The 12,758-nt window shown below is 37.4% G+C and overlaps 1 protein-coding gene across 2 annotated transcripts in view; it reads right to left on the bottom strand.

Moving 5' to 3' along the window:
* Positions 1-12,758, bottom strand: part of TMEM185A (transmembrane protein 185A) — a 35,153-nt gene that overhangs the window by 14,739 nt on the left and 7,656 nt on the right. The window lies entirely within an intron of this gene.

Genomic DNA, 12,758 nt, shown 5'->3' with positions numbered 1-12,758 from the left:
CATGTGCCATAATGGTTCTATGGGTACAGTGTGATGGCAGCCCAGAAGAGGAAATATGGATTCTGTCTGGGGGGACTGGGAAGCAGAGAGGTGATGACCCTGGAGCTGGTTCTGGAGGATACATGGAAAGCTGCCAGGCAGGAAAGGATATGAGCTGAGGAAGCATTCCAAGCAGAAGGAACTAGCCATCAAGACATGGAGACTGAAAAAAGTTGACAGGTTCAGGATATGGTCAAGTTCTGTCACTGACTAATTATTTGATTCTATTTTTAAACAGGTAGCCATCTGCCATATTTATATATAGTAATATTTTAGTATATGTATTATCCTTTTTGTGACTGAATTATACATACAAACATACACTCATATTTCACATAAAAGGGACTTCATGAAGAGGATGTTTTCAAAATATTAATTAGAAATTACACTGTTGAGGACTTCTACTTCCAGCTTTGATACAGTAAGAGGGATGGAGTTTTCCTTCCCACCTTAAACAAGAAACTGGACAAAATATATGAAACAACATGTTTTCAGACAGTGAACAACAGGCAGTGAAGGACTGTGATGGCAGAAAGAAAGAAAACAAAGGAGATAAACTCTATCAATGCCCCAGCTTACTGCCTGGAGGCAATTTCCAGACTGCAGTAAGAAGGCAGTTAAAACCCAACCCTATTGACAATTACATGAAATATAAATGGTCTAAATACCAATTAAAAGACAAAGATTGTCAGGCTGGATTTAAAACAGCAAGATAACTAAATGCTATCTATAAGAAACCTACTTTATCTATCTACAAAGTGACAGATAGATAATAAGGACAGAAGAAGTTATACCAGGCAAACACCAACCAGAAGAAAGTCAGAGTGACTTTATTAATATCTGTTTTAGTCTTCTATTGCTGCTATAACAAATTACCACAAACTTAGCACCTTAAAAGAATGCAAATTTATTATTATCTCACAGTTGTGTGTGTCAGAAGTCCAGACAGGCTTAGTTGGTTTCTCTGCTCAGAGTCTCATAAATGAAATCAAGATGTCAGTTGGCTGGGCTCTTCTCAGGTGACTCTGGGAAGAATCTGCTTCCAAGTTCATTCAGGTTGTTGGCAATCCTGTTTCTGGTGGTTGTAGGGCTAAGATCTTAGTTTCTTTGCTGGCTGTCAGCTGGGGGCTGCCCTTAGGTCCTAGAGTTCTCTCTCTGAGAAGAACATAGGCCTTTACATTCAAAGCCAGCAGCAGCATATCGAATCTTTCTCATGCTTCTGACTTCTTTTGCCATATGGCTCCTGCTTCCAGAGAAAGTGCTATGCTTTTAAGAGCTCATGTGATTAGATTGGGTCCACCTGGATAATCCAGGATACTCTTCCTATCTTAAAGTCCACAACTGTGGTCGGAAGAATTCTAAATATGTTCCCCAAGATTCCTGTCCTCAGTTATTCAGTCAAACACTAATCTACATACTACCATGAAAGGACTTTGCAGATGGAATTAAGGGTACTAATCAGCCAACTTTAAAATATGGAGATTATCCCAGATTATCCAGTTGTGTCCAATGTAATCATATGAGCCCTTAAAAGCAGAAGAGGAAGGCATACAAGTAAGTCAGAGATGTGGCAGAAGAGGAGTGGTAAGGCAGAAGCGGAAGTCAGTGAGATTCCAAAAGTGAGAAGGACTCCACCTGCCTTTGCTGGCTTTGAAGACGGAGGAAGGGAGTCATGAGCCAAGGAATGCAAGCCAACTCTAGAAGCTGAGAATAACTCCTAGCTGACAGCCAGCAAGGAAATGGGGTCATTAGCCCTACAACCACAAGGAACTAAATTCTGACAACAACCCAAATGAATTTGGAAGCAGATTAATCTCCAGAGCCTCAAGAAAGGAACAGGGCCCTGCTGACACCTTGATTCCAGCCTTGTGAGACTCTAAGCAGAAGATCCAACTGAGCCATGCTGTACCTGTACTTCTGACCTACAGAACTATGAGATAATAAGTTTGTGTAGTTTTAAGACACTAAATCTGTGGTAATTTGTCACGGATGCAATAAAAACTAATACTGTAACCTTAAAGACATCTGCAAAATCCCCTTTACCGTGTAACATAACATATTCATAGGTTCCAGGGCTTAATGGCCTGGATGTCTCTGGGGGAACCATTCTGCCCACCACAATATAAGGTTAAGATGTATATATATATACATATATATTTTTTTTTTTTTTTTTTTTTTTTTTGCGGTACACGGGCCTCTCACTTCTGTGGCCTCTCCCACTGCGTAGCACAGGCTCTGGATGCGCAGGCCCAGCGGCCATGGCTCACGGGCCCAGCCACTCCATGACACGCGGGATCCTCCTGGAACGGGGCACGAACCCACGCCCCCTGCATTGGCAGGTGGACTCCCAACCACTGTGCCACCAGGGAAGCCCTAAGATATATTTTTGAACAAGGAATATTACCAGGGACAAAAAGGAGCATACATAATGATAAAGAGGTGATTTGTGTTGAAGGAGGATCTAGCAACTATAAATATTTATGTACCTAATAGCAAAGCTTCAAAATACACGTAGAAAACATTAATAATTAAAACATTAAGGAGAAACAGAAAAATCCACAACTATTACTGGAAATTAACACTTTTCTCTCAGTAACTGATAGAACACATAGAGAATTACTAAGGATATACAAATTTGTAATAACACTATCAACCAACATGACCTAATTGATATTGATAAAGCATTCCTCCCAACAACAGCAGAATACAAATTCAAGTGCAAATTTGGGTGCACATGGAACATTCACCAAGACAGACTGAATTCTGGGCCATAAAACAAGCCTCAACAAATGTAAAAGGACTGAAATCATACAAAGTAAATCTCTAAGCACAATGAGATTAAACTAAAAATCAATAACATAAAGATATTTGAAAAATTCTCAAAATACTTACAAATTAAACAATACTCTTCTAAATAATCCATAGATAAAAGAAAAAAAACGCAAGGAAAAATTTTAAAATTCTGGACTAAATGAAAGTGAAAACACAACATACCAAAATATGTGGGATATAGCTAAAGCAATACTTAAGAGGAATTTACAGCATCAAATGCTAAGTAGAAAAGTTCTCAAGTTGACGATCTATGATTCACCTTAAAAAACTAGGAAGAGAAGGAATTTTTTTTAAATGGATGGAAGTAAATAATAAATATACACACATATATCAATGAACTACGTAAGAAACATGTTAGAGAAAAATCAATGAAACTAGGGACTTCCCTGGCAGTCCAGTGATTAAAACGTCGCCTTCCAGTGCAGGGGGTGCAGGTTCGATCCCTGGTCGGGGAGCTAAGATCCCATATGCCTTGTGGCCAGAAAGCCAAAACATAAAACAGAAACAATATTGTAACAAATTCAGTAAAGACTGTAAAAATGGTCCACATAAGAAAAAAGAAATCAATGAAACTAAAAGCTGTTTCTCTGAAAAGATCAAGAAAATTGGTAAACCTATACCTAGAGTTATCAGAAAAAAAAACAGTAGACACAAATTACCAATACAAGGAATGAAAGCAGGGACATCACTACAAATCCTACAAACATTACAGGGATTAGAAGTGGATATTATGAACAACTTTATGCACATAAATTTCATGAAATAAAGACATTATTAAGGTTCACACAAGAAGAAATATTCATATTCCTATATCTATTTTAAAAACTGAAATTGCAGTTGGGCTCCTTCTCACAAAGAAAATGTCAGGGCCAGACAAAATCTACCAAACACATAAGGAAGAAATAGTACCAATTTTTCACAAACTCTTGCAGAAAAAGATGAGAGGGGAACATTTCCCAGTGTGTTTTATGAAGCTAGCATTACCCTGATACCCAAACCTGACCAAGAAAGAAAACTACATACCAGTATCCTTCACGAAGACAGATGCAAAACCCCTAAGAAACAGGATATTGAATCCAGCAATATATAAAAAGGATATTACATTATGATTAAGTGTGGTTTGATATTACATTATGACTAAGTGTGCTTTAGCCTGGATTGCAAGTTTCACTTAACATTGGAAATCCATTAATGTAACTCACTGTATTAATAGAATGAAAAAGAGAAGCCATATGATTATTCAATAGTTCCAGAAAAAACATTTGACATAATTCACTACTCACTCAAGATAAAAGCTCTAAACTAATTAGGGCTAGAAGGGTATCTAGAAAAAAACCTAGTTAAAATGCTTAATGGTTAAAGACTAAATACCTTCCCCCTAAGACTGGAAACCAGGCAAGTATGTCCACTTCAATACATCTATTCAACATTGTACTGGAGGTCCTAGCCACAAATATAATACAAGAAAAAGAAGTGAAAGGGATAAAGATTCAAAAGGAAGGAGTAAATCTGATATTTGCAGACAACATGATGTTTATGTAGAAAATCTTAAGTACTCTACCAAAGACGCTACTAAATCTAATAAGTGAATTTAGCAAAAGTTGCAGGATACAAGGTAAATATACCAAAAAATGTACTGCATTTCTATATGCTAGCAATGAGAAAATGGACACTTTAAAAAAAAAAAAAAACTATCATTTACTGCAACTTTCTTGATTTAATTTAAAATTAAATTTCTTGATTTAATTTAAAATTAACAGTTTATGAAAAACTACCATTGACAACAGTATCAAAATATGTAATACTTAGAGATAAATTTAACAAAATATGTGCAAGACATACTCTGAAACCTAACATTAAAGAAGATTATTAAATTAAAGAACATTAATTTAATTAATTAAAGAACTTTTCTGTATCTCTATCTTTGGGTGGTGCTTACACAAGTGAATGGGTTTATCAAAACTCATAGGACTGTGCACTAAAAAATGGTAAAATTTACTGCATGTAAAACATACTTCATACTTCATACTCCAAAAAATTAAAGATCTAAATAAATGGAGAGATACACCATTTTTATAGATTAAAAAATTCAATATTGTTAAAATTTACATCCTCTATTAGTTTCCTATGGTTGCTATAACAAATTACCATGAACTTGATGGTTTAAAACAATACACATTTATTCTCTTATAGTTCTGCAGGCTAAAGGTCCACAATGGGGTTCACTACATTAAAACTAAGGTGTCAGCAGGGCCATGTCTCCAGAGACTAGGAGAGAATCCATTCCTTGCCTTTTCAAGTTTCTAGAGCTGCATTCCTTGCACTACTTTGGGCCCCTTCCTCCATCATCAAAATCAGAAGGGCAGCATCTTCAAATCTCTTTCTCTGCCTCAATCGCATTGCCTTCTCCTCCTAATAGTATCTCCTTCTGCCTCCCTCTTATATGGAAACCCTTGAATGCATTTAGGGCCTGCCTGGATAATCCAGAATACTCTCCCCATCTTAAGATCTTTAACTTAATTACATCTTTTGCCATATAAGATAATATTCACCTTTTTGCCACAGAAGGTAATATACACAGGTTCCATGGATTAGGAAGTAGGCATCTTTGAGGGACATTATTTAGCCTACCATACTCATCAGATTATTCAAAAGATTCAATGCATGTAGTCCCATTTTTGCTTTTGTTTCTCCTGCCTGAGGAGACATATCCAAAACAATATTGCTAAGACTGATGTCAAAGAGCATGCTGCCTATGCCTTCTTCTAGGATTTTTATGGTTTCAGGTCTTACATTTAAGTCTTTAATCCATTTAAGTCTTTAATCATTTCTGTATATGGTATGAGAAAGTAGTCTAGTTTGATAACATCTTACACTGTCAGAATGGCTATTATAAAAAAAAAAAGACAACAGATAACAAGTGTTGGTGAGGATGTGAAGAAAAGGGAACCCCTGTGCACTGTTGGCAGGAACATAAATTGGTGCAACCACTATGGAAAATGGTATAGAGGTTCCTCAAAAAATGAAAAATAGAACTACCATGTGATCCAGCAATTCCACTCCTGGGGACTTATCTGAAGAAAACAAAAACACTAATTCAAAAAGATATATGTACCCCTATGTTCACTGCAGCCTTATTTACAGTACCTAAGATATAGAGGCACCCTAAGTGCCCATTGATAGATGAGTGTTTAAAAAAGATGTGGAGTGTGTGTGTGTGTGTGTGTGTGTGTGTGTGTAATGGAATATTACTCAGCCACAAAAAAGAATGAAATCTTGTCATTTGTGACAACATGGATGAACCTACACGGTATTATGCTAAGTGAAATAAGTCAGACAGAGAAAGACAAATACTGTATAACTGCATTTATATGTGGACTCTAAAAAAGCAAATTAACAAACATAACAAAACAGAGTCATAGATACAGAGAATAAACAGGTGGTTGCCAGAGGGGAAGAGAGGAAGGGAGGAGAGAAATAAGTGAGGGAGATTAAGAAGTACAACTTACAGCTACAAAATAAATGAGTCATGGGTATGAAATGTAGTGTGGGGAATATAGTCAAAAATAATATAATATCTGTGAATAGTGACAGATGGTAACTAGACTTATTGTGGTGATCATTTAAGAATGTATAGAAATATAGAATCACTATGTTGTACACCAGGAACTAACATAATGTTGTAGGTCAATTATACCTCAAAAACAAACAGACCAATAGAAAAAGAGATTAGATTTGTGGTTACTGGAGGTCGGGGTTAAGGGAGGGGGAATTGGATGAAGGCAGTCAAAAGGTAGAAACTTCCTGTTATAAAATAATTAAGTATTAGACAAGTATTTTACAACATGATAAATGTAATTAACACTGCCGTATGTTACACATGAAAGTTGTTAAGAGAGTACATCCTAAGAGTTCTCACCGCAATGAAAAATATATTTTTTCTTTTTCTTTTATTTTGTATCTATATGAGATGATTAATGTTCACTAAACTTACTGTGATAATAATTTCATGATGTATGTAAGTCAACTCATTATGCTGTATCTAAACTTACACAGTGCTGTATGTCACCTATATTTCAATAAAACTAGAAGAAAAAAACACACAATAAAGCAAGGCGCAATAAAGTAAAGCGCAATAAAACGAGGTGTGCCTGTATGCATTTAAGGTTCCACCATGTCTTTTCATGGCTTGGTAGCTCATTTCCTTTTAGTGTTAAACAAGATTCCACTGGAATAAATAATAAACCACAGTTTATTTATCCATCCACCCATTGAGGGACATCTTGGTTGCTTCCAAGTTTTGGCAACTATGAATAAAGCTGCTACAAATATATAGAAAAAAAAGATTCAGTGCAATGCCAATGAAAATCCAAGCAGCCTCTTATGCAGAAATGGACATACTCGTTCTAAAAATTATATGAAAATGCAAAAGACCTCAAATGGGGCAGAACAATTGTGAGAAAGAACAAAGTTGGAGAAACTATACTACATGCTTATACTGCATGTTTTCATGGCTTACTATAGAGCTACAATAATCAAGACAATGTACGATTAGCATCAGGAGAGACACAGAACAGAATAGAGTCCAAAAACATACCTGTACATACATGGTAAAAGGTGCCAAGGCAATTCAATAGAGAAAGAATTGGGCTTCTATAAATGATGCTGAAACAACTGGATAGATGGGAAAAATGAACCTAGACTCTTAACCTCATAGCATATGACAATCGTTGCTAAGGAGGTAGAGCAAATGGAACCCTCATATATTGCTGATAGGAATGCAGTGTAGCCACTTTAGAAAGCACTTTGGTAGTTTCTCATAAAGTTAAGTATACCCTTACTCTACAGCCCAGCAATCCCATACCTAGGTATTTACTTAAGAAAAAGGAAAACATATGTCCACACAAAGACTTGTGTTCAAATGTTCAAAGCAGCTTTATTTATAATAGCCACTGGAAACAACCCAAGTGTCCCAAAACTGGTGAATGGTTAAACCAACTGAGGTATGTCTATTCAAATGGAATACTAATCAGCAGGAAAAAGGAACAAACTAGGGATGCATGCAACAACACGGATAACCTCAAATGCACTATGCTAAGTAAAATAACTCAGACTGAAAACACAACACACTGTATGACTCCACTTATTTGACATTGTGGAAAAGGCAAAAGTATAGATACAGAAAACAGATCAGTGTGATTACCCGTGGCTGTGTTGGGGGAAAGGAAAAAGGACACGAGGGAAGATTCTGCTGTGACAGAACTTTTCTGTATCTCTGTCTTTGGGTGGTGCTTACACAAGTGAATGGGTTTATCAAAACTCATAGGACTGTGCACTAAAAAATGGTAAAATTTACTGCATGTAAAACATACTTCAATAAACCTGGCATATCTATTGATCTACCTACACATATACAACTTCCATGGCTAACATTTACTGGCTATTTATGGAATGTCAGGTAATGTCACTTAAGCCTCACAACAACCCTATGAAGGAGGCACTTTCCCTATTCCCATTTTACAGATGTGAAATGAAGGCTTCGAAGTTAAATAACTTGTCCAAGCAGCTAGAGGCTCACAGAGCTGAGATTCAAACTAAGATCTATTTGACTCCAAAGTCCTTTGAATTGAGTACTATACGATACTCACTTTATACTAATAACTCAACATTCCTGGAAAAGCATCTGGATAGATATACACTGAGGTCTAACCATGCTCTCCAGTGGAGAGGATTAAGGACCGTCTTTACACTCTTGCTTATGATTGCTGATTTTTCTGCAAGGTACATATACTACTTTTGTATTATGAGAAATAACATAAGAAACTTCAACTGGAAAAAAAGAGGGAGGTTTTAAGGAGATGGGACTCACAAAATTCAACTCAGAAGCAAACCTCCAAGAGTGTAAACAATGGTGGGAGGACCATCAGATTTGGAGAGATTGCTAACTAGAGTGTCTATATAGCCTTTTATTAGCATACTAATACTTTCACAGTATTCTCCGCTACAAAATCAGGGTAATATGTACCCCATAAGGTGGCCGTGAATATAAGATGAATATGAAAAGTGCTTTAGGCAAAGCATTAAATTGGTGGTTCTCAAAATTTTTGTGTCAGGACTCCTTTACATTCTTAAAAATGACTGAGGACTCTAAAGAGCTTTGTTAATATGGGTTATATCTACTGCTATTTACTGTATCAGATTTTAAAACTGTTATTTAAAAAATATTTATTAGTTCATTAAAAATAATAATAAACACATTACATATTAACATAAACAACATAATTTTAAGGAAAAAAACTATTTTCCAAAATTGTTTTTAGAGTTTTGCAATTTTTAAAAAATGTCTGGCTTCATAGCAGACATCTAGATTATATCTATATCTGCATTCATTCTGTTGAAGTATGTTGTCTGGGTTCAAGCATATGGAGAAAAAAACTGACATCACAGAGGTAGGTCGTCAGAAAAGAACTGAGTATTTTAATTGCTCTTTCAGATAACTGGATATTTTTCTTTGACAGGACACCAAAAGTCAACAAGTGGTAGTTCCTTGATGTGGAATCTGAAACGCTATCAAGGACCTTTTTATTTTTTATTTTTTTGGCCACACCTTGAGGCTGACGGGATTTTAGTTCCCAGACTAGGGAATGAACCCAGACCCTAGGCAGTGAAAGCACTGAGTCCTAACCACTGGACCACCAGGGAATTCCTTCAATGAACTTTTTGTAGTCTGCTACCTTAAAATCCACTGGTCTCTCTCGCACTTTGAATGAATCTTTTATCCCTGCATGATTATAATGCCAAATACGTCGACCAGAAAATATTGGTTCACTGAGTAATGAAGATCTTTAAATGCTGACACACTTCACTGTACAATAGCAACAAAAAATCACATTAGTTAATATCACAACCCACTTCATCAGAAATCTTTTAAGTTTTGGAAGGCTGTCAAGCTCATGGTGGTGAATACAACCTTTCAGAAATCTGGGTTTTCCCTTGAAAGCTCAAGTTTTACCAAGCAAAGCAGAAAACACCATCAGTTGTTTTCCTCGAAGTAACAGGTTCACTGGCATTTCTGAGCAAACGTCTGTCAAATACCCTAGTACACTTAGCCAAAATCTTGTCTGTTAGCTGTCCTTCCAGGTAAAAATGGCGTTCCGTGAAAAAAGCAGCTCGCAACCCGGGTGCATGGGTGCTTTCCCTTGACTCAACGACTACACTTCAGTGTACAGCAGATGGCCTTTAGACATCCTTCCTATTTCGTCACCCGGAATATTAAAATAGCTGTGTACGCAAGGGTCAAGACTGAATGAGACTGGTATTTTTTCTGCTTTATTAAGGAGATTCTTAAGTGAAGCAGACTTCTTTAACCTGCAAGCACACTATGAAGCATCCAATGACAATGAGTACGGAATACGATTTCCTGGCACCAGCTTGATTTGTGCTCAGTTTACCCGCCACAGTGCAAATGTCAACCCAGAGAAAGAGGCTGAGAACATCTTAGTATTATTATGAAAATAGTTCTGACCTCGCAGACCCCTGGAAAAGTTCTCAAGGCCCCAAGGGGGTCTGTGAAAAATAGTCTGACAACCGCTACACTAAATACATGTTAGTTATGATTACTCATGCTCAGAAACAAGGGGAGGCTTTTACAAGCTGCCACAAAGAAAAAGAGAGCTACCACTGAAAGATGGCAAGAGAAGAATGACTTCGTTCCTAGACTTCGGAGAAGAAAAGGGCTTGAGGGGGATTCACGAGCTAATAGAAATGGAGTGATCACCACAAACAGAGAGTTACCAGCCGAGAGGACTTTTTCTCTCTGATAGCAAAGGGGGATATCACAAAATCTAGAAAATCAGAACCAATTTGTCAACCAAAGCCCTCGGCTACACACATCATTACCAGAAACAATGGACTGGAAAACAGAAAGGACCTTTAAAAGAAAAAAGTGGGGGGAGAGTAAACCCTGTAAGCTAAATTCATTATCTTCCCTAAAAGAGTTCTCTTATTTAATAGAAGAAAAGAGTAGTGGAAATAATAAAAATTTAAATGTTGGAAAAGTGAGTATTTTATGATTTTTGACATAATTTAAAGGGAAATTAAGAGCTCTGGGTCTATTACATAAAAAATTAAAAATATAAAGGAAACAAGATGAACTTACAAGAGGAAAAATAACAGTACAAAATATAACTCCTTCAAATACTGGTGTTGGAAAAATATAAAGAGGATAAAGTATCCTGGTATTAGTTTTCTACTGCTGCCATACAAAATTAGCACCAACTTAGTGGCTTAAAAAGCACAAAGTATCTTTATAGTTCTGAATGTCGAAAGTCTGAAATGGTCTCACTGGGCGAAAATCAAGGTGTCACCAGGGCTGTGATCCTTCCGGAGGTTCTAAGAGAGAATGTTTCCCTGTCTCAGCAGCTTCTAGAGGCTGCCTCATAGCTTGCCTCATGACCCCCTGCTCCAGTTTCAAAGCTCCAGCACTCCTCCCCACATTGACTCTCTCTGACCTCCTCTTCTGCCTCCCTCTTCTACATTTAAGACCTGGGATTATGGACCCAGCCGGAGAATCCAGAATAATCTCCCTGTTTTCAGGGCAGCTGATTAACAACCTTAATTCCAGCTGCTACCTTAATTTCCCTTTACCGTGTAATGGAACATATTCCCAGGTTCGAAGGATTAGGATGTGGGCATATTTGGGGGAGGGGTGTCATTATTCTGCCTATCACAGGCCTAAAATAAGAAAGGTCACTTACTGGATTAAGAAATAAAATCTAAATCTGTTGCAGTCAAGACTCACTGTTGCAACCAATGTCAAAAGTCAAACCAGGGGCTTCCCTGGTGGCGCAGTGGTTGAGAGTCTGCCTGCCGATGCAGGGGACACGGGTTCATGCCCCGGTTCGGGAAGATCCCACATGCCGCGGAGCGGCTGGGCCCATGAGCCATGGCTGCTGGGCCTGCGCGTCCGGAGCCTGTGCTCTGCAATGGGAGAGGCCACAACAGTGAGAGGTCCGCGTACCGCAAAAAAAAAAAAAAAAAAAAAGTCAAACCAATTACAAGAAAGGAGATGACACAGGTTTATTGTGACTGAGTAAGGACAAGAGAAGCAGTTTACTAGGACAGTAATTTGATCAATTAGATTTCAAAACAAAAAGCATTAAAATGACTAATAAAGAAAATCTAAATAATGAAAATCTAACAACATGACCATAGAATATGGAAATAATCTGACAATATTTCTTGTACAAATATACAGAGATATTTTCATTGTGGGCTTCTACATGCTACTATTAAATCATGACAGATAAAGCAGACAAAGTTCCTAAGGAAATTATGGAAATGAACGCTAGAGTAGATAAAAATAGCATGGTTCTATCGAAGCAAACAAAATATGCTTTCTTTACATGTATACAGATTTTTTCCAGAGGGGAAAAAAAGGATCATGGGGCACCAATACAAAGTACACACAAATCTATCTTAAAACTTTAAAAACTGTTTGAGCGTGTGGGAAAGAAACGGTCTCTGCCCTGAAGATGCTCAAAGACTAACAGGAGCAGAGGGGGATCAAGCAACTATATACCATGGCAAACTGGGACATGGAAGGTTCATTTCCCTGGGAGATCTGGGAAAGAAGGTGGGGTTTGGGGATAGGGAATTCCAGAAAAAGGGAAGAAGATTTTTTAAAGCATGAGACAGTCTTTTGTACCCCAGGAGACTAGAACACGTGGAGTACGTTCTGTAAATCTTGGGGTGTGGAGTGCTGGGGAGACAGGAGAAAAGGCACCAGAGGAAACAAGGGAAAGGTAGAATGGGGGATTTGAATATCAAGGTAAAGTCCTTAGAATTTATTACTAGGCAATAAGGGGCCACTGAAGACTTTCTGAGCA

This window comes from Mesoplodon mirus (genome assembly GCF_964341445.2).
Source record: "Mesoplodon mirus genome assembly, chromosome: X".
Taxonomy (NCBI): Eukaryota; Metazoa; Chordata; class Mammalia; order Artiodactyla; family Ziphiidae; genus Mesoplodon; species Mesoplodon mirus.
This window is presented reverse-complemented; position numbering and strand designations above follow the sequence as displayed.